This window comes from Ascaphus truei, unplaced genomic scaffold (genome assembly GCF_040206685.1).
Source record: "Ascaphus truei isolate aAscTru1 unplaced genomic scaffold, aAscTru1.hap1 HAP1_SCAFFOLD_1911, whole genome shotgun sequence".
Classification (NCBI taxonomy): Eukaryota; Metazoa; Chordata; class Amphibia; order Anura; family Ascaphidae; genus Ascaphus; species Ascaphus truei.
The window spans coordinates 2647-26888 of record NW_027454815.1 but is presented as its reverse complement, the minus strand read 5'-3'; the positions used below and the strand labels follow the sequence as shown (position 1 = coordinate 26888).

General features: G+C 45.8%; 1 protein-coding gene across 1 annotated transcript in view; it reads right to left on the bottom strand.

The window, feature by feature from the left end:
- LOC142477066 (uncharacterized) overlaps positions 1–23682 on the bottom strand; it is a 29167-nt gene extending 5485 nt beyond the window's left edge. Inside the window, exon 1 of the mRNA XM_075582119.1 lies at positions 23526–23682. The gene's annotated coding sequence lies outside the window, so the exon portion shown is untranslated. The remainder of the gene's footprint in view (positions 1–23525) is intronic.
- Positions 23683–24242: the final 560 nt, after the last annotated feature.

Sequence of the window (24242 nt, the reverse complement as noted above, 5' to 3'; positions counted from 1 at the left end):
TACATATATTATATACACTCACAGAGAGAGAGGGGAGATACCCCGCTGTGAAGGGGGGGAAACGGAGCTGTGAATGGGGGGGGAGGGAGAATCGGATATGTGAGGGGGGGGGAGGGAGAGACCGGAGCTGTGAAGGGAGGGAGGGCCGCATTCATGTGCAGGGGACGACGACGACCGGATTGCTGTGAACGGAGGAGAAAGAGAGAGGGGGCAGAGAGTGGAAGGGGAAGAGAGAGAGGGGAAGAGGGAGAGAGAGAGGGGAAGAGGGAGAGGTGAATAGGGAGAGAGAGGGGGGAGCGGGAAAATTACATCCCGGGCAATGCCGGGTAAACCAGCTAGTTCATTTATAAATCGTCAACATATTCTGCAGCGTGTTGCAATGGGGTACGTGGAGTTATGTATATTACATAATCAATTACATACAAGTAAGGACAAATATGCACAAACAGATACAAAGAGGTCATGCTTGTGACATTTTACAATCTAGGGGCAGAGGGACAATGTTGAAACAAGAATGTAAGCTGGTGTCAGGATCGTAGCTAGGCTCCACCCCCAGGACGCCTCACGCACTATCTTCAGGGGCACACACGGATCTCGGCCTGCGCGTACACACCGCAAGAATGCTGGGTCAACAGACCTCCGCTCACGTGACATCACCACTCCGGTCCACCCCACGGGTGACACGCCTGTCACGCCCCACGCACACAGCACAGCAAGTAATCACAGAAGGGAACTCGGCTGCCTCTCATCTGTTGCTAATCCTATGCCCTCTTATCGGCTCGTAGCCTACGTATGACAGTCACCCTGCTGTTCCCCGATTGGTTGCTACCTTCTTTTATACACAGTCAGCCCTATGCTAGTTGCTGAGGATAGACTGTTTATGTCCCGAGCTTAATGCTTCCTAGTATTTAAACACAAGCCAAAAGATTAAAGGTCTCCCAAAGATCCCCATTGGTTGCACTTTATAGCTGCTAGAATACAGGGGGTTAGATACTCCCCAACATAATGTCAAATAGGCTATATATAAGTACACAAAGTAGCTGCTCCCAACTCTGTGGGTGGACAGTAACCACTAAAAACCTAAATAGGTAAAAAATAATGACATTTTAATTAATTAAACCTTAAACAACAATGCAAACACAAAAATCAATTAAAAATGGGTGATATAGTAGCTTTAACAGGGAGCGAGGGGTAATCCCCAAGTAGATATAGATAATCCCTGGTAATAGGTACTAGAGACGTTCCATATAATTACCTCACTAGGGAAGTAGGTGTGTAATATCTAATGAGGATGTACAGTTAACCCCTGAGGTGCCAAGAATAAGGTATGTCTCATATAGGAATAGTTAAGATACCATGTACAGGTTAACCTTGCTTATCATATAGGTGGTGGGTGATTGTGTCTATATAGTACTCAGACATACATATGATGATGTGGAGAGCATCAGCAGTGCAACAAAATATTGAAACATATGGTCGCATACACAGACTTATCCCCACAGCCTCAGTAACACTGTGGATCTAAATAGTTGTTACATATGTCTCAGACCCAAGAGTAAGGGTACAGAGTAGCCAGGTACACATGTTCTCTTCCTGCTACCGCGGTTGCTAGTGTATGCAGACATATATGAATCGCCACACAAAGCTAGTAGTGATGTGTAGCAATGTCTCATGTGATCATAGACAGTGCCCGTCAGATCATAGTAAGTATTGTGACGATCGTGAGGGTTTGGCCCGGGATTAACGGGGTTACCCCCCCAATTGGCCCCCTCTAACCTCGCCAGGGAGACAAGGGGTTAACTAGGCCGAGGTCCAGAAAGGTGATTTAACCCTTGTTATAACATGAAAATGCTTATTCTCCTGTGTAAATGTATTGTTGCTGGATCAGTGTCTGCATAACCCACCCACTGGGATTTAAGGGGTTAATCTTATATGCAGTGCTGAATAAACAGTTACCTGAAAACTAGTAATTTGGGAACGGAGTAAGCCAGCACCCTGAGTCTTGGGGTGCAGCCTCAGGGCAACCCCCCAAGTACCCACATATTAAAAATATAACTTTGTCATAAGCGGGACATATATTTTTGATAAAGTGACTTTTTGCAGTTTTTAAAATGTCCAGAACCAAATGCTGTGACTCATATGAGTCTATTCATGTTTGATATGCAAGCTTCCTCTCTGGAAGTGCATATCAAAAGGGAGGTGTGAATGGGCCAGCTGGATGCTAGATAGGACATCTTGCTAGAATTTAGCCCTGCTTCAAAGGGGTATTGCTATGTGAGACCCAGGAAGCAGCAAAAGGTAACTGCCCTAATTGTTTATGCGGGAGGCAGGAACCAAGAAACTGAGTGTTGGTCCTTCACACTTACAATGGAAGTTAATAATCCTGATCAAAGAGTAATTACCTAATTGCTTTGCGGGACCCAGGAAGCTAGAGTGGGGGTGAGCCTTATAACTCACACCTTACAGCAAAAGGTATCCTGCAGCAGGAAATCAAAATGAGTAACCTTATTAAATATAAGAATATTATGAGATGTCCTTGGCTGAACCTGCTAAGAACTACATATGTGTATTCGTGGGATTTAGCATATCTTTTGTAGTTTTAACATTGTATATTTAACCGCTACTAAATGCCAGATATTAATATCTCTATTAATTTTCATATTACACTATAATGTTTGGTCTCTCTGAGAGCGTCAGGTGTGACGGAATGTAGTAATATGTCTCACCTGCCTGTATGTATTACTGAACTCAAGTTAGGGAGTGATTTGCAGTAAATATGAAATTTTGGTTGAGTTCTGAAAAACTGCAACCCCCCTGTTATGATAATGAGCAGGGAAGGGACCAAGGGAAGAGGATGTTTTTGTAAACGTGGTAACTCACACTTACACACCAAGGTTTCCTGCAGGAGTGAACATGACAAATGTCCTCCCTGCTTCAAAGGGTTTATTGATGGGGGGCTACCCCAAGCTGGAAGTCCAAAATGAGCTTCAAAAGCTTCAAAGGGACTTTTGCTAGACGGCACGGCGCTGTAACTGGGGAAGAGGGGGTTAAAATGATATATAAGTCAGAACCATCTTTTACCCATTGTCTTCATGATCTTCATGTCTGCATGTCATCAGGCCTGTGTCTTTAGGCAAGGTCTTGGAATGATGCAGGTATTGCTGTATGATCTGCCAGTCCAGAAGGGACTGTGTCATCATTGCCATCTTTAAGTAAGTGTCTATATTTTGCTGTTATTTGTATAATCTGTTGTGTTCACCTTTATCAAGGAATAAATTATATTTTATCATATCTAAGTCTCGTCCCAGTTCAAACCCAGGTATATATATATTTATATATAGTTTTGGTGTAAATTACAGCCTGTCACAAGCTACCGTGACAAGCTTGTAATTAACTGGTGGCAGTGGTGTGATTGAACTGGACCTGGATTACAGTATTCTGCGGGGTACTGTGATCCAGTGGGAACTTGATGGTAATTGCAAGTTCCTGGGACTAAAGATATTGAACACACAGTGTACAACATATAACACAAGATATGGCACCTCCTCACTGTTCCCCTACTTGTGAGAAGCATTGCCTCCAGAACCAAAGTGCCGGCCATCCGTCTGACTGGAGCCGGGCACTGAGACCGGAGGAGTGCATCAAGTCGGCGCGGGGACCAGCAGCCAGCAAGGCTGAGAGAGAGACAGCAATCGGTGAGCATGAAACCCGGCAGGCTGAGCAAAGAGCCACAGCTGCAGCTGCTGTAACCATCAAACCGCCCGGAGAGCAGGGAAGGGACCCAGCTCCGGGACGGCAGAGACTTGTGGAGGGAGCGGGTGGTCTCGGAGACCATGGAAGTCTTGCACCAGGAGAGGTATTGGCCGTTGCGGCGGCCAGTCCATTTTACCCAGAATTGCTGGCCCTGATGTTTGCGCAGGGAGAGATGTCCCCGGCAGAGCGGCTCGAGCAGCTGAAGCTGGCAATGATCCGACCCGCTAATCCCCTCCCAGAGCCCGGCGCTCAAGCATCACCGCTCTGGACTCCGTTGCCCCTTGCTGGGGTTAATCCACCGGCGGCGGAGAAGCTCTGGAATGAGCCCGGCGCTCCAGCAACTCCGCTCTGGACTCCGTTGCCCCTTGCTGGGGTTAGTCCACCGGTGGCGGAGAAGCACCGGCAGTTGCTGCGGCACTGCCAACAAATGGGCCACAATAATGCCCAGTGCCCTGACCGTGCGCGGTCAGGCGAAGAAGCCCCTCAGGGCCAACGCTCACGAGCTGCGGAAAAGATGACCCCGTTAGCGGCATCCTCTGATGGCCCAGCCGGGGCGACAACCCTCCTCGAGACGTCTCCTGGAGAACCTGGACGGGCTGCATCAGCAACAACGGCGGAGAGCAGCGGCCATCCACCTGATCCCGGCGGAGAACCAGCGGCGGCAGCAGAGAAGAAGCCGCCACTCCGGCATCCTGCCAGCGGGAGTTTCCTTTGGGGGGAGGGACAGGGTTTGCGGGAGTGGGTTATTTTGCATGGAGCTGTGTTCCTCCACAAAGACCTGGGACCCTTGTCCTGCACCGTTTTACCTGTACCCAACCCGGGCGCTGTTGCGGCAGCGGCCCGGCGCTGCCAAGCCCAGAGGGGGCCGGTGGCGGCCGCTCCAGTCCCCCTGCAATTGGGACCAACGAAGGCGGCGGTCTCTGCGGGGACCAGCAAGGTAAGCCAGACCAAGTCGCAGACTGACTCTGACTTATGTTTCCCTATGACTGTACCCTGTTGTTTCACTATAGGGGTGACAGGGGGGTGGCAGAAGATAGGGGTACCAGGGGTGGGGAAGGAAGGGCAGTTTGTAGGGCAGCCAGGCTTCCCCATTACCTGGGCGGAGCAGCAAGGGAACTCTCAGTTAAGAGCCCCAGCAGGAAATCAAAATGAGTAACCTTATTAAATATAAGAATATTATGAGATGTCCTTGGCTGAACCTGCTAAGAACTACATATGTGTATTCGTGGGATTTAGCATATCTTTTGGAGTCTAAACATTGTATATTTAACCGCTACTAAATGCCAGATATTAATATCTCTATTAATTTTCATATTACACTGTAATGTTTGGTCTCTCTGAGAGCGTCAGGTGTGACGGAATGTAGTAATATGTCTCACCTGCCTGTATGTATTACTGAACTCAAGTTAGGGAGTGATTTGCAGTAAATATGAAATTTTGGTTGAGTTCTGAAAAACTGCAACTCCCCTGTTATGATAATGAGCAGGGAAGGGACCAAGGGAAGAGGATGTTTTTGTAAACGTGGTAACTCACACTTACACACCAAGGTTTCCTGCAGGAGTGAACATGACAAATGTCCTCCCTGCTTCAAAGGGTTTATTGATGGGGGGCTACCCCAAGCTGGAAGTCCAAAATGAGCTTCAAAAGCTTCAAAGGGACTTTTGCTAGACGGCACGGCGCTGTAACTGGGGAAGAGGGGGTTAAAATGATATATAAGTCAGAACCATCTTTTACCCATTGTCTTCATGATCTTCATGTCTGCATGTCATCAGGCCTGTGTCTTTAGGCAAGGTCTTGGAATGATGCAGGTATTGCTGTATGATCTGCCAGTCCAGAAGGGACTGTGTCATCATTGCCATCTTTAAGTAAGTGTCTATATTTTGCTGTTATTTGTATAATCTGTTGTGTTCACCTTTATCAAGGAATAAATTATATTTTATCATATCTAAGTCTCGTCCCAGTTCAAACCCAGGTATATATATATTTATATATAGTTTTGGTGTAAATTACAGCCTGTCACAAGCTACCGTGACAAGCTTCAGTAACATTACAAGCATTACAAACATTAGGAGCACCCGCCACCCATCCAACACGTCCACCACCTAACAAGTCGGAACGATCTCACCCGTGACCTATATCACCCATTTTTAATTGATTTTTGTGTTTGCGTTGTTGTTTAAGGTTTAATTCATTAAAATTTCATTCTTTTCTACCTATTTAGGTTTTTAGTGGTTACTGTCCTCCCAGTGTTGGGAGCAGCTACTTCGTGTACTTATATATAGCCTATTTGAAATTATGATGGGGAGTATCTAACCCCCTGTATTCTAGCAGCTATCGAGTGCAACCAATGGGGATCTTTGGGAGACCTTTAATCTTCTGACTTGAGTTTATGTATAACATTATCCCTGTGCACCAACTGTAATTTATTTGATTATTTTTCTTATCATTCTTATTTGGTGAGCAGACAACTACAAGTTATGTTATATGCTTCCTAGTATTGCCTGTTCCTGTACCTTACCTTACCTGTGTTGTGACCCCTGCTCATACCTGAGGTGGGTCGATGAATGTATGAACACGACGCCATGTTCAAGCAAGTAAAGGTGTGTCTGACATAGAATAATCAGCTAATGGATATGCTCCAATGCTCGATAGAGAAAATTTGTGTCCAGCTTAAAGGCCTCACTCCTACCACTGCTATACCAGTAGTTCCTGCTTCTGTCCTGTTGACCCCGGCTGGTAAGCCATGCTTACCTACCCCTAAACGCTATGGAGGTGACCCACTGGGGTGTCGGGGATTTCTCAATCAGTGCTCCATACATTTCAAATTGTTGCCCTCATTTTCCATCTCAACGCTCTAAGGTGGCATACAGTTAGGTCCGGAAATAATTGAACACTGATACAAGTTTTGTTATTTCGGCTGTGTACCAAAATAAATTCAAGTTGGTTAAATAATGAATATGGGCTTAAAGTGCATTCTATCAGCTTTAATTTGGGGGTATTCACATCCAAATTGGAGGAAGGGTTTAGGAATTACATCTCTAATATGTAGCCCCCTCCTTTTCAAGGGACCAAAAGTAATTGGACAATTGACTCTAAAGCTGTTTCATGGACAGGTGTGAGCTATTCCTTCGTTATTTCATCATCAATTAAGCAGGTAAAAGGTCTGGAGTTGATTCCAGGTGTGGCATTCGCATTTGGAAGCTGTTGCTGTGAACCCACAACATGCGATCAAAGGAGCTCTCAATGCAAGTGAAATAGGGCATCCTTAGGCTGCAAAAAAGAAAATCCATGAGAGAGATAGCAGGAACATTAGGAGTGGCCAAATCAACAGTTTGGTATATTCTGAGAAAAAAAGAATGCACTGGTGAGCTCCAACACAAAAAGGCCTGGAAGTCCATGGAAGACAACAGTGGTGGATGATTGTAGGATCCTTTCCATGGTAAAGAAAAAACCCTTCACAACATCCAGCCAAGTGAAGAACACTCTCCAGGAGTTAGGCATATCATTATCCAAGTCAACCATAAAGAGAAGACTTCACGAGAACAAATACAGAGGGTTCACCACAAGGTGCAAACCATTCGTAAGCCTCAAGAATAGAAAGGCCAGATTAGACTTTGCCAAACAATATCTAAAAATGCCAGCCCAGTTCTGGAACAGCATTCTTTGGACAGATGAAACTGAGATCAACCTGTACCAGAATGATGGGAAGAAAAAAGTATGAAGACGGCTTGGAACGGCTCATGATCCGAAGCATACCACATCATCTGTAAAACACAGTGGAGGCAGTGTGATGCCATGGGCATGCATGGCTTCCAATGGCACTGGGTCACTAGTGTTTATTGATGATGTGACAGAAGACAGAAGCAGCCGGATGAATTCTGAAGTGTATAGGGATATATTGTCTGCTCAGATTCAGCGAAGTTGATTGGACGGTGCTTAACTTTACAGATGGACAATGACCCAAAACATACTGCGAAAGCAACCCAGGAGTTTAAGGCAAAGAAGAGGAATATTCTGCAATGGCTGAGTCAATCACCTGATCTCAACCCAATCGAGCATGCATTTCACTTGCGAAAGACAAAACTTAAGGCAGAAAGACCCACAAGCAAACAACAACTGAAGACAGCTGCAGTAAATGCCTGGCAAAGCATCACAAAGGAGGAAACCCAGCGTTTGGTGATGTCCATGCATTTCAGACTTCAAGCAGTCATTGCCTGCAAAGGATTCTCGACAAAGTATTAAAAATGAACATTTTATGATTGTGTTAATTTGTCCAATTACTGTACATTTGAGCCCCTGAAATAAGGGGAGTGTGTATGAAAATGGTTGCAATTCCTAAACGTTTCATATGATATTTTTGTTCAACCCCTTGAATTAAAGGTGAAAGTCTGCACTTCTATTGCATCTCGGTTGTTTCATTTCAAATCCATTGTGATGGCGTATAGAGCCAAAATTATGAAAATTGTGTCAGTGTCCAATTATTCCCGGACCGAAGTGTACATTGTTTCATGGTTGATGGACGACGTCCTGGCATAGGCCTCCCCCACCTGGGAACAAAGACCGGATCTGACCTCCAACGTTAACCGCTTCACCACAGAGTTCCAGCTTCTTCGATACGCCTGGCCGCAAGGTAACTGAATCTTCCAGTCTCAAACATCTCACAGGGAGACCGTACTGTGGCCCGCTACGCGGTTTAATTTCGTACTATAGCATCCGAAACGGGCTGGAATGGCGCGTCCTCTTCGGCGGTATTCTGGTATGGTTTGTCCTTGACTCAAGGACGAGTTGGCATCCCAAGACCGCCCCACGTGACTAGAAGATCTCGTGGCCCTGTGCATATGTATGGACCAACGACTCAAAGAAGGATGGAGAGGGGAAGACACCAACGAGGTAACTACTCATTTTTTACTCATCAAGCAGGAACCGTGACTTCTTTACCTTCACCCGTAGAAGAACCTATGAGGCACACGCCTCTCGACGGGTGAACAACAGCGCAGACGTTGCGCAGGCTTATGTCTATATTGTGGAAACAGCTGACATAGGGTGGCCACTTGCCCATTGAAGTTGGGAAACGCCACAGCCCAGTGAGAGCCAGGACGATCACACTGGGTACCTTGTCTTCACCTCCTTTCAAACTTCCTTCCAGGATTTACGTCCCCCATCACCTTATCCGGAGATACCTTCAGAACCACTACACGTGCCTTTTTGGATTCCGGGTCAGGTGGGAACTTTGTCGACCAAGGGTTCGCAGAGAGGCACAAGATACCCCTAATATACAAGGATCGCCCCGTAGGGCTCGAAGCTATAGATGGCTGCCCACTTCAACCCGCCTAAATATTCTTGCAAATGATAATCTGCTTACAGGTCAATGGAGTCCATTCCGAGAGGATACAACTGGATGCCATTCATACCCCGTCGGTGGACGTCATTCTGGGTCTGCCTTGGCTCCAGCTACACAATCCCCGAATCGATTGGACAGAGACTTTTCCTATCCACTGGAGGCCCCAATGTCAGAAGGATTGTCTAAACCCTCCCTAGGGCCTAGCAGGGATGTCAGTACCGGAACAGGGTAAGGAGCAACTGCCAGAAACCTACAAGGAGTTCCGGAACGTCTTCGACAAGGTTCAAGCCGAGGAACTTCCACCTCACCGCTCCTATGATTGTTCCATCAATTTGCTGCCTAGCGACATTCCGCCTAGAGGATGCTCTAATCCACTGTCTTTCCCCCCCGAGACCAAGGCCATGAGGCAGTATATTCAAGAAAACCTCAAGAGAGGCTTCACCTGGAAGTCTGCATCATCCGCAGGTGCACGGTTTTTCTTTGTGAAAAAAAAGGATGACTCACTCAGTCCTTGCATCGACTGCCGCGGGCTCAACAAGGTAACTATAAAGAATAGTTATCCACTCCCGTTAATTTCTGAGCTGTTCGATAGGCTACAAGGTGCCATCATTTTTACCAAGTTGGATCTGTGAGGGGCGTACAACTTGCTAAGAATTCATCAAGGAGATGAGTGGAAAATGGCATTCACCACTCGGCATGGGCACTACGAATACCTGGTAATGCCCTTTGGCCTCTGCATCGCACCCACAGTGTTTCAGGACTTTGTGAATGAAATCTTCACGGACCTGCTCAATCAACACGTAATCGTGTACCTAGACGACATCTTGATCTTTTCCAAATCTACACAAGAACGAACACCCAGGACATGTAAAACAGGTTCTTCAGAGACTGCGAGAAAATAATCTTTTTGCCAAGCTGGATAAATGCCAGTTACACCAAACCTTGACTTCTTTCTGGGATACATAATTTCCAACACAGGACTCGCTATGGACCCGGCCAAGGTCAAAGCAGTCATGGATTGGCCTTGTCCTCTCTCTCTCTCTCAAAGCCGTACAAAGATTTCTTGGATTCGCAAATTATTATCGGAGATTTATCCAAAACTTCTCTTCGGTGGTTGCACACATTATGGCCCTAACCCAAAAAGGAGCCGACCGAGCACACTGGTCTCCCAAAGCTACCACAGCTTTCGAAAAATTGAAAAAAGCCTTTTCCTCTGCACCCATCCTTGTGCACCCGAATCCAGGATTGCCCTTTACGCTTGAGGTAGATGCCTCAGATGTAGGAGATGGGGCAATACTATCTCAAAAAAAATTCCTCAGGCCAAAATGCATCCTTGCGCTTTCTTTTCTAAAAAAAATCTCTACCGCTGAGCAAAACTACGACATGGGAAATCGTGAACTTCTCGCCATTAAGAGGCCCTTAGAAGAATGAAGACATCTTCTCGAGGGTACGGAGATTTCCGTTACTATCCTGACCGACCACAAGAACCTGCTATACATTAAAGGTGCGCGTCGCTTAAGGTCACGACAGGCACGGTGGTCCTTATTTTTCACCCGTTTTAATTTTGTCATCTCGTATCTCCCTGGGTCTAAAAACAAAAGCAGTTGTGCTCTCGCGACAATTTCTGGTGGAGGACAAATCAGAGGACCGTCAAGAGACTATATTTCCACCTGCCATATACTTTCAGCCAACTCATTCAACGGCTTACCAGACATCACAAAAGCTCAATTTAGCCTTGCAGAGGGCCTCAAGATTACAAAGGGACACTTTTTACGCCACCTACCTTCCACAGGAGAGTAATGGAATGGAGTCACGTATCCAAGACAGTCGGCCATTCTGGTACCAGGAGAACAATCAAACTTTTGGAGCGGACCTTCTGGTGGCCAAATATGCGCAAGGACATCAGGAATTTCGTTTCGACAAGTGCCACATGCGCTCTGAATAATACGCCTCGCAACAGGCCCTCGAAGCTTCTTCAACCCTCTCTGATTCCGGACCTTCCATGGACATCTTTCGATGCCTTCATTGTCGAACTTACAGGACACCTGCAAGCTCATATTAAATCCCCAAAATAACCACAACATATATATAAGCATATAGGTGTCACAGAGGAGTGCTACTGAGCATGGCGATATATATTTAAAACCAGAAACAGAACATGAAACACAGACAGAGCTCAGTGCACATCCAGTGAAACCTATACACTGTACAGTGCCTAAATATATATGTATAGATATCTATTAAATAAAATGGTCTTTTAGCTTGACATTCAATCAGACTTAGAACTATGCAACTAATTTTGACAGATTTATTATAAAATCATTCTTCCTGGTAATGCACAGGTTATTAAGAATTAATATGAATTTATATTAGTGTTAGGGACCCTTGAGATGTGGTCTGCCGTGTAGTGGCTCAGGGGCTTACAACACTTTGGCCAAAATGTTAAACTAAAGACCATTTAATAGATATCTATACATATATATTTAGGCACTGTACCGTGTAAAGGTTTCACTGGATGTGCATGGAGCTCTCTGTGTTTCATGTTCTGTCTCTGGTTTTAAATTAATTGTCGAACTACCTACCTCTAAGGGGATGGACACCATACTAGTGGTCGTAGACCGCTCTTACAAACAAGCGCACTTTATTCCGCTTAAGGGATTACCCAGCGTGTCCAGACTCCCGGAAGTATTCTTCAGACTCCACGGAATACCGCAAGTCATAGTCTGATCGAGGCTCACAATTTATTTCCAAATTCTGGAGGGCCTTCTGCCAAAGACTAGGCATTTCACTCCATTTCTCTTCAGGATATCATCCGCAGACCAACGGCCAAACGGAACGGACCAATCAGTCCTTGGAACAGCTCATTCGCTGTTTTATTTCGGACGCTCAGGACAATTGGGCGGATCTCCTCATTGGCAGAATTTTCACACAATCTGCGGAACGAATTCTCTCCGCAATCTTCTTTCTTCATCAATTATGGATTTCATCCCTCAGCACTTGGCATCACAATCCCCACATCTGGGGTTCCCGCTGCCAAAAACAGAATCCAATACCTCCAGGATTCTTGGGAAAAAATTCAGGGAAATTTGAGGCACATCGTCGCTATACAAAAGACAAGCCGATCGTCACCGCCGGGAGACTCCTATTTACACTCCAGGACAAAAGGTCTGGTTGTCGGCAAAAAATATTTGTCTTAAAGTAACCTCCCCCAAATTGGCACCAAGATTCATTGGACCTTTCATTATCATGAAAGGTAATTCATGTTACCTGTTGTTTAGCTGTTGCCCATGTTACTATGTTTAGCTGTTGCCCATCAGCTAAAACTGCCGGCGACAATGAAAATTCCGCCCATGTTTCATGGATCTCTTCTAAAACCCTTCTAAAGGAACCGTCAATCTACGAGTTAGGAACTAACCCCTCAGCCCATCCTTGTGGAGGGCCAACAAGAGTTCGAGGTTCTAACAATTCTTGATTCAAGAGTATCAAGGGGAAGTTTGCAGTACCTGGTGCATTGGAGGGGCTTCGGTCCCGAGGAGCGTGAATGGATGCCCCAAGAACAGGTACACGCCTCCAGACTGATTCGGGCCTTCCATCGCAGGTACCCTTCTATTCCATCTCAGGGTAATCCGGCAGTCTCCCATGAAGAGGGGGGTACGGTCAGGATCGCAGCTAGGCTCTGCACCCAGGACGCCTCACGCACTATCTCCAAGGGCACGCGTGAACCTCAGCCTGCGCGTACGCTTCCTAGTATTGCCTGTTCCTCTACCTTATCTGACCTGTGTTGTGACCCCAGCTCGTACCTGGACCTGACTCTTCTATACCCCTGGACCTCGGCTTGATTTGGACTCCCGCTCTCCTCGACCACGGCTAACAGATAACGACTACTCTTCTCTCTCCTATCCCGAACCACGGCAAAAACTATGACCTACCCAACTCTCCTACCCTGATCCGGCTACACAAAACTGACTGCAATCCGGACCTGGTACCATGGTTGTAGGGCGGCGGTTATAAACATCCCCACCTCAGCCCCATGGTCTGGTCCAGTTTGTGGTGAGCACTCGTCACGGGTGGCTGCTCATTGTAGGATAGTGTGGCTCAGGTTGGACTATATCCCAGCCTCACAGCTGAACCCATTAAGATTTGGGGGGGGGGGGGATATTACAGAGGGTGAAGATTGGTGCAGTCACACAGTTGGCTCATCCTCTGGATGTTGGAGGTGGAGTTGGATGTTAGAGATATGGCAAGAAGGTTTAATTGAAAAGGGGAATTTTGGGGGAGTTTTTAAACATATGAAGCTGCGGGAGAGTCTGATGATGCGTTGTAGGGAATTTCCGAGAGAGGGTGCAGTACGGGAAAAGTCTTTCAGGCAGCATTGAGAGGAGGTAATAAGGTATGAGGAAAGGCGGACGTCACTGGCAGAAAATAGGGGGCATTTAGGTATGTATTTGAGGATGAGGGCTGAGATGTAAGGTGTCCAGGGTCATTGAGACCGTTGTCATAATTAGTGCGACATGGAACCGCAGGTTAAGCCCGGTTCCTGGCCCCAGCCCCTCCCTACCATCTGGCCACCAGACCCGTGAGCTTCCCTGTTATATGTCCAGTAGCTTGTTGCATTCATGTAAACTGTGATTCTTTATTCCTATTATAATAATGTACTGAGTGTAAACATGTGTTTTAAGCATAGGTTTCTGGGCATGCAGGGCTGAGAAAACCTTTGTGCAGCCCGCATGTCCAGAGAAATAGCTATTAGATGAACTGTGACTGAGGAGAGGGCCATTCTCCAGCCCAGACTGAGTCATCCATCTCAACCAAAGGTATCTGGCTGAAACTGTAACGTGAGGTCTGGGTCTAAGGCCCAACTGACAAAGGTGCCAGTGGCATCCGTGCTCTGATTGGTTTGCAGCACTCCACAGTTTTAGATGAAGGCCAAGGTCTATGTAAAGAGTTGCTGATCTCACTTCCAGAGCTCAGATGGCCTGACGTGTAGGGGAACTAATCAGGGAGCTCCGAGGCTGTGCCGGAGACACGTGAAAACGAGCCTGGGAGCCTAACCAAGCGGGAGATGTGAAAGTGCTCTCTCACGAATTGCACTACGGGTAAGTCCTGGAAGTTGCGCCTGGCACCTAGGTGAAGATAGGGTGATTTTAATCCTAAATATTAATTATGCTATATTCTCTATGTACATATATATTCAACATGTAACTGGATAATTTAGTATTAAGTTAGACTGCAATGATAATAAGTTAAATGCAGGCAGATTTGCAAATGTTTGTTTGCCAAGTTGCAAGAGTTTGACTTCAAAGGGTAGTTAAATCGTTAGTAAAACAATACAATGGAGAGAAATTAAAAGGAGAGAGGTATTAAAGGATAAAGAACAAAGTTCATTCTATAGTTACTTAGAAGACACTTTTTGATCTGTCACTATGTCACAGTAAATATTGCTAAATGAAGAAAGTGTTTTCAGATTAATAATTAACCAAGAGTATAATGAGCTCAGAATCAGAAAAACAAGTGATTTCCTATGTTTAGACAGTTTGAGAGAAAAGTATAAAAATTGTATTTGTATTTATGGAATTCAGAATCCTTTACACCAAGCAAAGAACAAGCTAAGATTCTCCACTCCATAACTACACTATATGCCTGAATGATGGAACCTGATGATGACTGGAATTATGTTGTGAAAGGTGTGTTCTATTTAGTCCCTGATTATCCGTGGACTATTTGATATATATGGAATTAATGAAGAAAACCTTCATTTGGCAAACCAATGTAGCCAGGTCCCCTTTGCGTGCCTGCTGCCCCGCGACCCCCCCCTCGTTTCCTCCGCTGCCGCGGGTCACTCGATGGACCCGCCGGCACTTCTGGAGGGTGGGGGCCAGTGCAGGGAGCATTTTAGCGTTCCGGCGGTCCCCGGCGGCTCCCGAGCAGGGCGCCGCCATCTTGCAGTAGATCGCGCATGCGCAGTGAGTCCCGACGGCCCTGCAGAGTTGCGCATGCGCAGGAAGGAGCGCACAAACGCTAGCCTACCAGGGAAGGCTCTTAAGTCCCATGAGCCTCGAGAGCGGCCCCATGACGCCAGGGAGCCAATAGGGCTGCGGGAGCTCCCTGCTTGCTGGGAATAGATACATTTCGCGCGCTGAGCTCACGCTAGCAGTCAGGACCAGGAAGAGCTAGGGGAAGGAGGTGAGTGCAGGGGTCAGTGACCCACTGCATTAGGCCAGTAACCCCTAGGCCCCAGATAGGTCCTGCACTCCCCAGCTTGTGGTGCTACAGGGACAGGCCCTAGGTTAGGGACCCTGTCACTTTAGTATCAGTGTTAGATAGGGACGCAGCGGACGCTGCATTCCCCGAGAAGAGACTTGGGCTCAAATCTGTGCCCACAGAGACTATCTCCAGGGTGGGACCGCACCTGGCGGACCCTCGTGCGAGGAACCACCGGATCAGACGGGATCACCAAGCGGCAGATCCTTTTCGAAGTAGCTTGCAGGCCCGAGTGCAGGAGCGCTCGGCAGGTACCCCAATAAGTGCACCAACGTATACCATACTCATTATAATTACACATAATGGCAGCGCTGACCACGGGACAAAGGGGTTAGGCTGTGGACACGGTGTGGGGATACACGGTGGTGGGTAGGTACACTCCTAGTGGAGTGAACGACACGTCAGACTGCGTTGTAGACGGTGGAGTTACCCCCTAGGGGGAGTGTTAGTAGTGTATGTTATTAAGTGTGTTGTTTCCTGCATATATATATATATATATATATATATATATATATATATATATATATATATATATATATATATATATATATAAACTGGTTACATACATTCCTGTGTATGTGGTTATTGTATATGCGGGTCCTGTGTAGGAAACCTTCTACATCCCTAGAACCCTACACAGGTGGAGGCGCTGAAACCGAGAACGTTCCAGAGGATTCACCCCAGGCTCTCACTGGCGGAGGCTGAGGCCCCCTGTGAGCCTGACAGGTATAACGCACCACACTGGTAACATATAGGTTTCCACCCACACATACTGTATCTGTGATTGGGATAGAGGGAATACCCGTTACACCAGCAAGTCCAGAAAGACTAATCGTCTTTACTAGGTTGTTAGGAGTTCCCCCATATTCCCTGTTTTGGCAAATAAAAGATCTGTTTGTGATATTGTGCTGTGCTGGCTCCGGCTGGAATAAATACTCTTTATTGAACTGCTTTGTCCTGTCTGGTACCTTTATCCGGGTATTAAGTTCTGGTCTCTTGTTACAACAAGCGTTTTACATTTAATTCTAGAGGCTATGGAAAGCGCGGAGAAGGGGGGCGACTTCTATTTTAGTAGTGTCTCCAGTTGTATATATCCCCTCAAACTACCCTACAAATAAATTAGGGAGAAATGCATGTGCTGAAAAAGTAGCACACCTGAGGTAGCCTGGGAGACATGCTAATAGATGGGCAAAGCATATTTAAAAGGAGTACCATCCGGCACTTCCTAAAATGATTTCCATACCAACTTAGTTGATAAGCCTAAGACACCATAATGACTGGAATGGTGTAAGACCAGCAAGTGTGAGCGAAGCACACACTGCGTGCTGCTGGGACTGGAGGGGGGCGTGCAGGGCTGAGAAACGCTGTGTGTTGCTGGAACTGGAGAGGGACGTGCAGGGGTGAGAAACCCTGTGTGCTGCTGGGACTGGAGGGGGAGTGCAGGGCTGAGAAACGCTGTGTGTTGCTGGAACTGGAGAGGGACGTGCAGGGCTGAGAAACCCTGTGTGCTGCTGGGACTGGAGGGGGAGGTGCAGGGCTGAGAAACCCTGTGTGCTGCTGGGACTGGAGGGGGACGTGCAGGGCTGAGAAACGCTGTGTGTTGCTGGAACTGGAGAGGGACGTGCAGGGCTGAGAAACCCTGTGTGCTGCTGGGACTGGAGGGGGAGGTGCAGGGCTGAGAAACCCTGTGTGCTGCTGGGACTGGAGGGGGACGTGCAGGGCTGAGAAACCCTGTGTGCTGCTGGGACTGGAGGGGGACGTGCAGGGCTGAGAAACCCTGTGTGCTGCTGGGACTGGAGGGGGAGTGCAGGGCTGAGAATGCTGTGTGCTGCTGGGACTGGAGAGGGACGTGCAGGGCTGAGAAACCCTGTGTGCTGCTGGGACTGGAGGGGGACGTGCAGGGCTGTGAAACCCTGTGTGCTGCTGGGACTGGAGAGGTTGAAAAGGAAAAATGTGCGCGCTGTCCCTGGATATTCCTCCCTTTAATAACGGGTCCTCCCTGCTGCTCCCAGTCTCCCGTGATCAGCGGGGTACACTCAGTCACAAAAAATACACAACAATAGAAGCGCATGGAAAGAGACAAAACCGAAATTAGTACACAAAATCTTTATATGTAAAAAAGACAGATAATACAACACCACATACAGGTAAAGATCACATTGATCTAATGGTCCGTCACATCCACAGAGGATAAGGAACTGCTAAACAGAACCTCACGACTAGAAATTCTACGCTATCCCCAAGTATATTAGCAGGGAAGGAGCCTGGGGCTAGATGATAAGAAGCACACAGACCTCAAGCTAATAGAACTCATGAATGAAGCACTACACCTTCTAGCTACCTCAGGTTTTATGTATCAATTAAGGGAATTGTTGTATATAAACCATGTGTATAGATTTAATCTATGACAATTTATGGTATTTATATACATTGACACTAATGTGTACAGAGACACCAATGTGTTTATAGAGCACTTTATGGTTTAATATCTTATCTGTGAGCTCTATGTATGTATATTTATATACATCCATGTACTGTATGTGAAGTCTATACTACCCTATTTCCTCAATTCTAAGACGCCATCGATTCTAAGAATCGAGAATTAGAATCGAGGAAATACGGTATTTAGTTACACATGGTTTAATGTACACATTCAGGTAAATATTGTTTATTTGCATGTGTATAGTTTGCATTTATGATCATTAGATGGTTTCCACACATTTTTGGACATTTAATATATAGAGAGAGGACTTATATAATACAAGTTTAGTCATTTAAGACTCCTCCTTTTTATATTTTTTTTAAACATATTGTAATACTTTTAAATAAACATTTAAAAAAAAATAGATATATATGTGAATTTAGAACATTTTAATAAATATATACTTTAAAATGTTTTTTAGAGTGCTAATGTATATATGGGTATTACATATGGTATGTAAGATTAATTAGTTAGTGGTGATAACCAATGTAATTCTAATAATTATCCCAGTATACTGTAACACGATTAGTTCATGCATGTAGGATGTATTTTAATTGTGATATGTTGTGTAATGTTAATGATTTGTTCGTCATTTGTATCAAGTTATGTTTTGTGATAACTGATTGGAAGGCTGTGTTTTCTATCCGGTATAGTGACCCCTATTGGCTAAGGGTTTCTCTAGTCAGATATTTAAGTAATACCCAGGGATCACATGACTTATCCCTGAAGTGTCATATGGCACGAAACGCGTAGGTGACGTCATACGCAGCGACGCGATGTCCGTGACGATGGACATCCGGGCTGCAGTCCTGAGACTCAACGAGGACGCTGACAGGAGTTCTATTAGCTTGAGGTCTGTGTGCTTCTTATCATCTAGCCCCAGACTCCTTCCCTGCTAATATACTTAGGGATAGCGTAGAATTTCTAGTCGGGAGGTTCTGTTCATCAGTTCCTTATCCTCTGTGGATTTCACGGACCATTAGATCAATGTGATCTCTACCTGTATGTGGTGTTATATGTTCTGTCTTTTTTACATATAAAGATTTCGTGTACTAATTTCGGTTTTGTCTCTTTCCATGCGCTCCTATTTTTGTGTATTTTTGGGGACTGGAGGGGTGCAGGGGACAAAGAGGAAAGTGTCCAGGGGCGGAGATCAGGCCAGAAAAGCAGAGCCAGCTGATGGTAATATAACTACTGTGTAATACGGATACACAATTTGCCTCCCCTTTTCCAAGTCTGTTCTTATTGCTGGCATCTGTGGCCCCCTTAAGATCCCTGACTAATATTACCCAGTTTCTTGGCACAATTTGCTCTCTGAACGAGAAGAGTGAGCTGTTAGTTTCTTGGGGATTTCAACTCGAATTGGCTTGACCCTAAAAACAACAAAATCCAGATACAATTCAAGTCACTTAACCTAATGCAACTAATTTCCCAACTCACACGAACAAATCTGAAATCTCACAACCATTTCTTGCTAGACTGGATTCTCTCTTCTAGACCAAGCAGAATCCAATCCTCTGGCATACTACCTGACATTTTCAGTGACAATGCAATAGTGTACTGTGTAAGGAAAATCAACCACCCCAATCAAGCCCTAAAATTCTCCTCACTAGAACATTTAGAAACTTTAACCCAAAACAGTTCCTTGCTGATCTTACCAGCTGCCCTTAGTACAGAATCAACTTAATACCTGACCCCGATTCCGCCCTCGATTATTGCCAGAGTTCTAAAACTCTGTGATAACCATGCTCCACTACGCAGAATAAAATTAAGGACCACCTTCCGTGGTTACAACCGACTTATAGCGTTCTACCACTTTAGGGATGACATGTGGAAAAGCTACAAAGTAACGGTCACTACCATGGATCTTAATAACTACAGATGCCTGCGGAATATGTGCACAAGACAAACAAGACATGCAAAAGCCCAATATTATTCTGATAATCTTCACCAGAATACATCAATCTAGCCAACTTCTGGAAGGTCATTAACAATATATTCCAGCCTTTCTAGCAATCAACAACCTATAATATTAAGGGAGAAAAAAAAATCACACTGACATTGCAAATGCATTCAATGATTACTTTGTGGGGTGTGCTACTAACTTATTAGCAAAACGCAACCCAAACTACAAACATGAAGCCCAATCTGGAGTACCGCTATTGCCCTACACTCTCCCAACACTGCCCACAATTTTCAATTTGTCCCAGTGTCTGAAGGAGATTACACAAGCGCTCCTCAAATTAAAACTAAGCAGCCAATGTGGACCTGACCTACTGCAATCAAAGTTCCTACGACTTGGTTCCCCAGCCATTGCCAAACAGCTTGCCTCCCTAATCAAATCTATCCTGTCTGCAGGCCATACCCCTAAAACATGTATAACTGCCACAGTTGTCCCAATCTTCAAAAGTGGGGACAAAAACATGGTCTCAAACTACAGGCCAATCTCTCTTCTCCAATACTATTCAAAGTCATGGAAAAAAAAGTGTTCATTCCCAATTAAGCGATTACTATACAAAGACAAATTTCCCTAGTCAATTCCCTTTCGCCCAAAACACTCCACCTGCTAAAAGTTTGCAATGAAATCAGTATGGAATGGAACGGGGACAACTCACTGGTGCAGTATTCCTAGATTTTGCAAAGGCTTTTGATACTGTTGATCATGTTATCTTGCAAAACAAACTCAAGTGCTCTGCAATAGGGAAACATGCTTTCGACTTGTTTCATTCCTACCTATCAGGTGGAACCCAACATGTGTCCAACTCCAACCCCTTGAATACCACCTGCGGTGTCCCGCTATGCTCTGTTCTGGGGCCCCTACTTTTCTCGGTGTTCATCAATGATCTCCCTACAGCTTGTAAGGAAGCTTCAATACACATGTATGCAGATGACACAATCTTATATGCATGCAGCCCTCGCCTCTCTGACCATGAACACATACTTCAATCTGACTTTTTGCCATTTACAAATTGGATTTCCCAAATAAACTGTTTGTAAACACTGGCAAGACTGTAACCATGGTATCTCAGGACAAGGCTACATTTCTAAAGCTACCAATGACAGAGCTTCAGATAAGAACCAGCTCGAATACCATCCTAGCCGTTACTAGTTTTAAATATCTGGGCATATGGTTTGACTACCATTTAACATTTGGGTTGCACATTGATACCATGACATCCAAAACCTATGCCAAACTAGGTGTATTTTTATAGGAATAAATCCTCCCTAAGCCTGCTGGTGAGAGTGCATCGCACAGCAGATAGTTCCAATTATAGACTATGGGGACATAGTATATAGCACAGCACCCAAACCCACCATAGTAAACTAGACACATACTACAATTCAATGTGTCGCTTTGTCCGCCAATGTAACCACAACACACATCACTGCGAAAATGCTCAAAGAACTAGACTGGTCATCACTTGAGTTCAGGCACTAAGCTCATCTCTCCTGTCTTGCCTTCAAATACTTATACCGCAAGCTACCCCGTATCTGAACAAGCTCCTCACCCCTACCACACGCAGCACTTGTCACCTGAGATCTGACTCCAAGGGATTTTTTCATGGCTCAACAAAGTATCCGGTCGCTCCCCCTTCTCCCCCAAAACTGGAACAATCTACTGGAGACTCTCAAAACCACCCCAGTCTAAGTTCTTTCAAAACTAAAGCTGTCTCACATTTTAAAGTGGTCTGTAACTATTACATACGCCTAGAACTTATATTATGAACTTATTTTATCTTTAACGGTTCATGCAATGTCTTCATATTTAATGTATAACAGTGTTCACTCAGCAGTTGCGCCCCCTCTTCCTTCTGAACGCAGCGACGTCACCAATGTCACGTCGCTTTGCAATGGTAATGTGGCGTTATGATGTCATTTGACGGCTGCGGTTTAGGAGGGCAGCAGGTAAAAAGGAGGTGGCCAATACAGCCAGGTGACTTCCCATCAGGGCCGAGAGTGCAGGAAAACTTTATGGAGCAGACATTTTGCCGCCCTAGACCTAACGTGAAATCCGCCACTGCCTGTTCACTTAATGTAATGCAATGTCTTTATACTGTATATATTGTATAACCTGTGACGGCAGCGGGGTGCCAAGCGAGTAATAAAGGGGTCATCCCGTTAGGCACCCCCTTCAACCGTCTGGGAAGTGAGGGGTTAACCTGAAATTTACTTGTAATACACATGGTCCCCTGTTTCACAACCAAAATGTATGTCCCTTTGGTTATCATGTTCCCACAATTAGAGCGATTACATGTATTTCTATTCCCCTGCCTCAGGGCAAAATGTGTCCTCTTTGCTGGTTGTATGTTTTGTTCCAATTATCGGTGATGCACCAACCACATACACGGGGATCAGGTCGGGAGGGGAAAGGGTTAATTGTATTTACATGGTTATGGACCTTTGTTCCCCTTCCCGCCTTTTCAGTCTCCATTTGTAGCCTGTCCATAGGTTGCCATTGGAGCTCCATGCAACCCTATGGAGATTTCACAGATTTGGGCCCGATGCCTGAGAAGACCAGCAGGTGGCACCCGAGAGGAGGAGCGGAGCTTCTCCATTGAAAGTGAATGGCGTAATGTTTTTCAATGTGGATTCCTCGAAGACCGCTCTCCAAGAATGAGTTGGATGCCTGCCAAACCACAGCATCCGAAAATGGATACTGTTTCACTGAAAAGAGCTATATCTCTCAATGACGTGGGAACTAGGCTATGGCCAAGTTCACCACCAATTAACGTGTGTAACTTTTGTTCTAGGGCAGCCAGCAATAAAACTCCTTTTGCCCCTAGCTCATAGGAACCCCCTTACTCGACACAACCGGGTCCGACAGTCAATGGCGGCGAGAAAGGGTGGCGCCGGCCATGAGGGTCCCACCATTGACCGCAATGGCGGAGAAAAGCCGCATAGCTTTAAAACATTAAGTCAGAAAGTGTAAAAAGTGAAAACCCATATCTCCGGTTCTATAAGACCTAGAGGGCTGGGATTTGGCCACCATATAATCACTGCTCCAGAATGATTGCATGACAATTTCTAGCCCTCTCTGATCAACAGAACAGAGTATGGTAACTGTGTAAAATGTGATTCTGCCATTGACTTCAATGGCGGAGAAATGCAACTTCGGTAAATGTGCATTTGAAGTGGTATATTGTTATCTCCGGTTCGGTGGGTCGTAGCGAGCTGAAACTTTGCCACCATGGAGAGTCCCCTCCGGCATGAGGGTCTAGCAATTTCTAGCCCGCTCGGCCCAGCCGAACGGATTTTAAATAAATAAATTATAATATATATATATATATATACATACACACACACACACACACACACACACACACACACAGTGTTCGACAAATCACCCAAAAATCTACTCGCCCAACCAAAAAATCTACTCGCCACCTAGTCCCGCCCCCAACCCCGCCCCTAGTCCCACCCCCAACCCCGCTTTAAAATAAAATATATAAATAAAATACATTTAATAAATTCCTAGTCAGAACAACATTCGTTTTTGACAAATGTATTTATTACATTATACTACAATTAGTCCTTGTTACGTGTGTGGTGTGTGTGGGTGTGGGTGTGTAAATGTCGGATCTAGAAATAAAAGCCACAGGTGAATGACTAGTTTCCTGAACCCTTTAACCAGTGTCTGACGTCCCCGCTTCACAATATCTAAAGCAGCAATCCCGCCTGGGATCTTACCTGATCCGCAGTCCCTCAATGTCCAGCTACCCTCATTCACGCAATGTTATAAATTGGAAGGGAGGTGTTCCCTACCTGTCTTCTGGTTAGGGGGGATTCCGATGTCTTCCGTGTGAAGCTTGAGAGTGAGATCTGGAAGAAAGCAGTATAAGTTATTTTGGTGTAGTATAGGACAGTTAAGACATATAGGGTAAATAAGATATCCAGATACAGAGAGGGGAGAGAGAGGGGGAGAGAGGTGGAAGAGAGAAAGAGAGAGGGGGTGAGATGGGGAGAGAGAGAGAAAGAGAGAGAGAGAGAGAGAGAGAGAGAGAGAAAGAGAGAGAAAAGAGAGAGAAAGAGAGAGAAAGAGAGAGGGGGGAGAGAGAGAGAAATAGAGGGAGAGAGAGAGGAAGAGAGAGGGAGAGAGAGAGAGAGAGAGAGAGAGAGAGAGAGGAAGAGAGAGGGAGAGAGAGAGAAGAGGGGAGAGAGAGGGAGAGAAAGAGAGGGGAGAGAAAGAGAGAGGGGAGAGAAAGAGAGAGGGGAGAGAAAGAGAGAGGGGAGAGAAAGAGAGAAGGGAGAGAAAGAGAGAGGAACAGAGAGAAAGAGAGAGGGGAGAGAAAGAGAGAAAGAGAGAGGGGAGAGAAAGAGAGAGGGGAGAGAAAGAGAGAGAGAGAGAGACCAGAGAGAGAGGGGAGACCAGAGAGAGAGAGAGATAGAGAGGGGAGACGGGGGAGA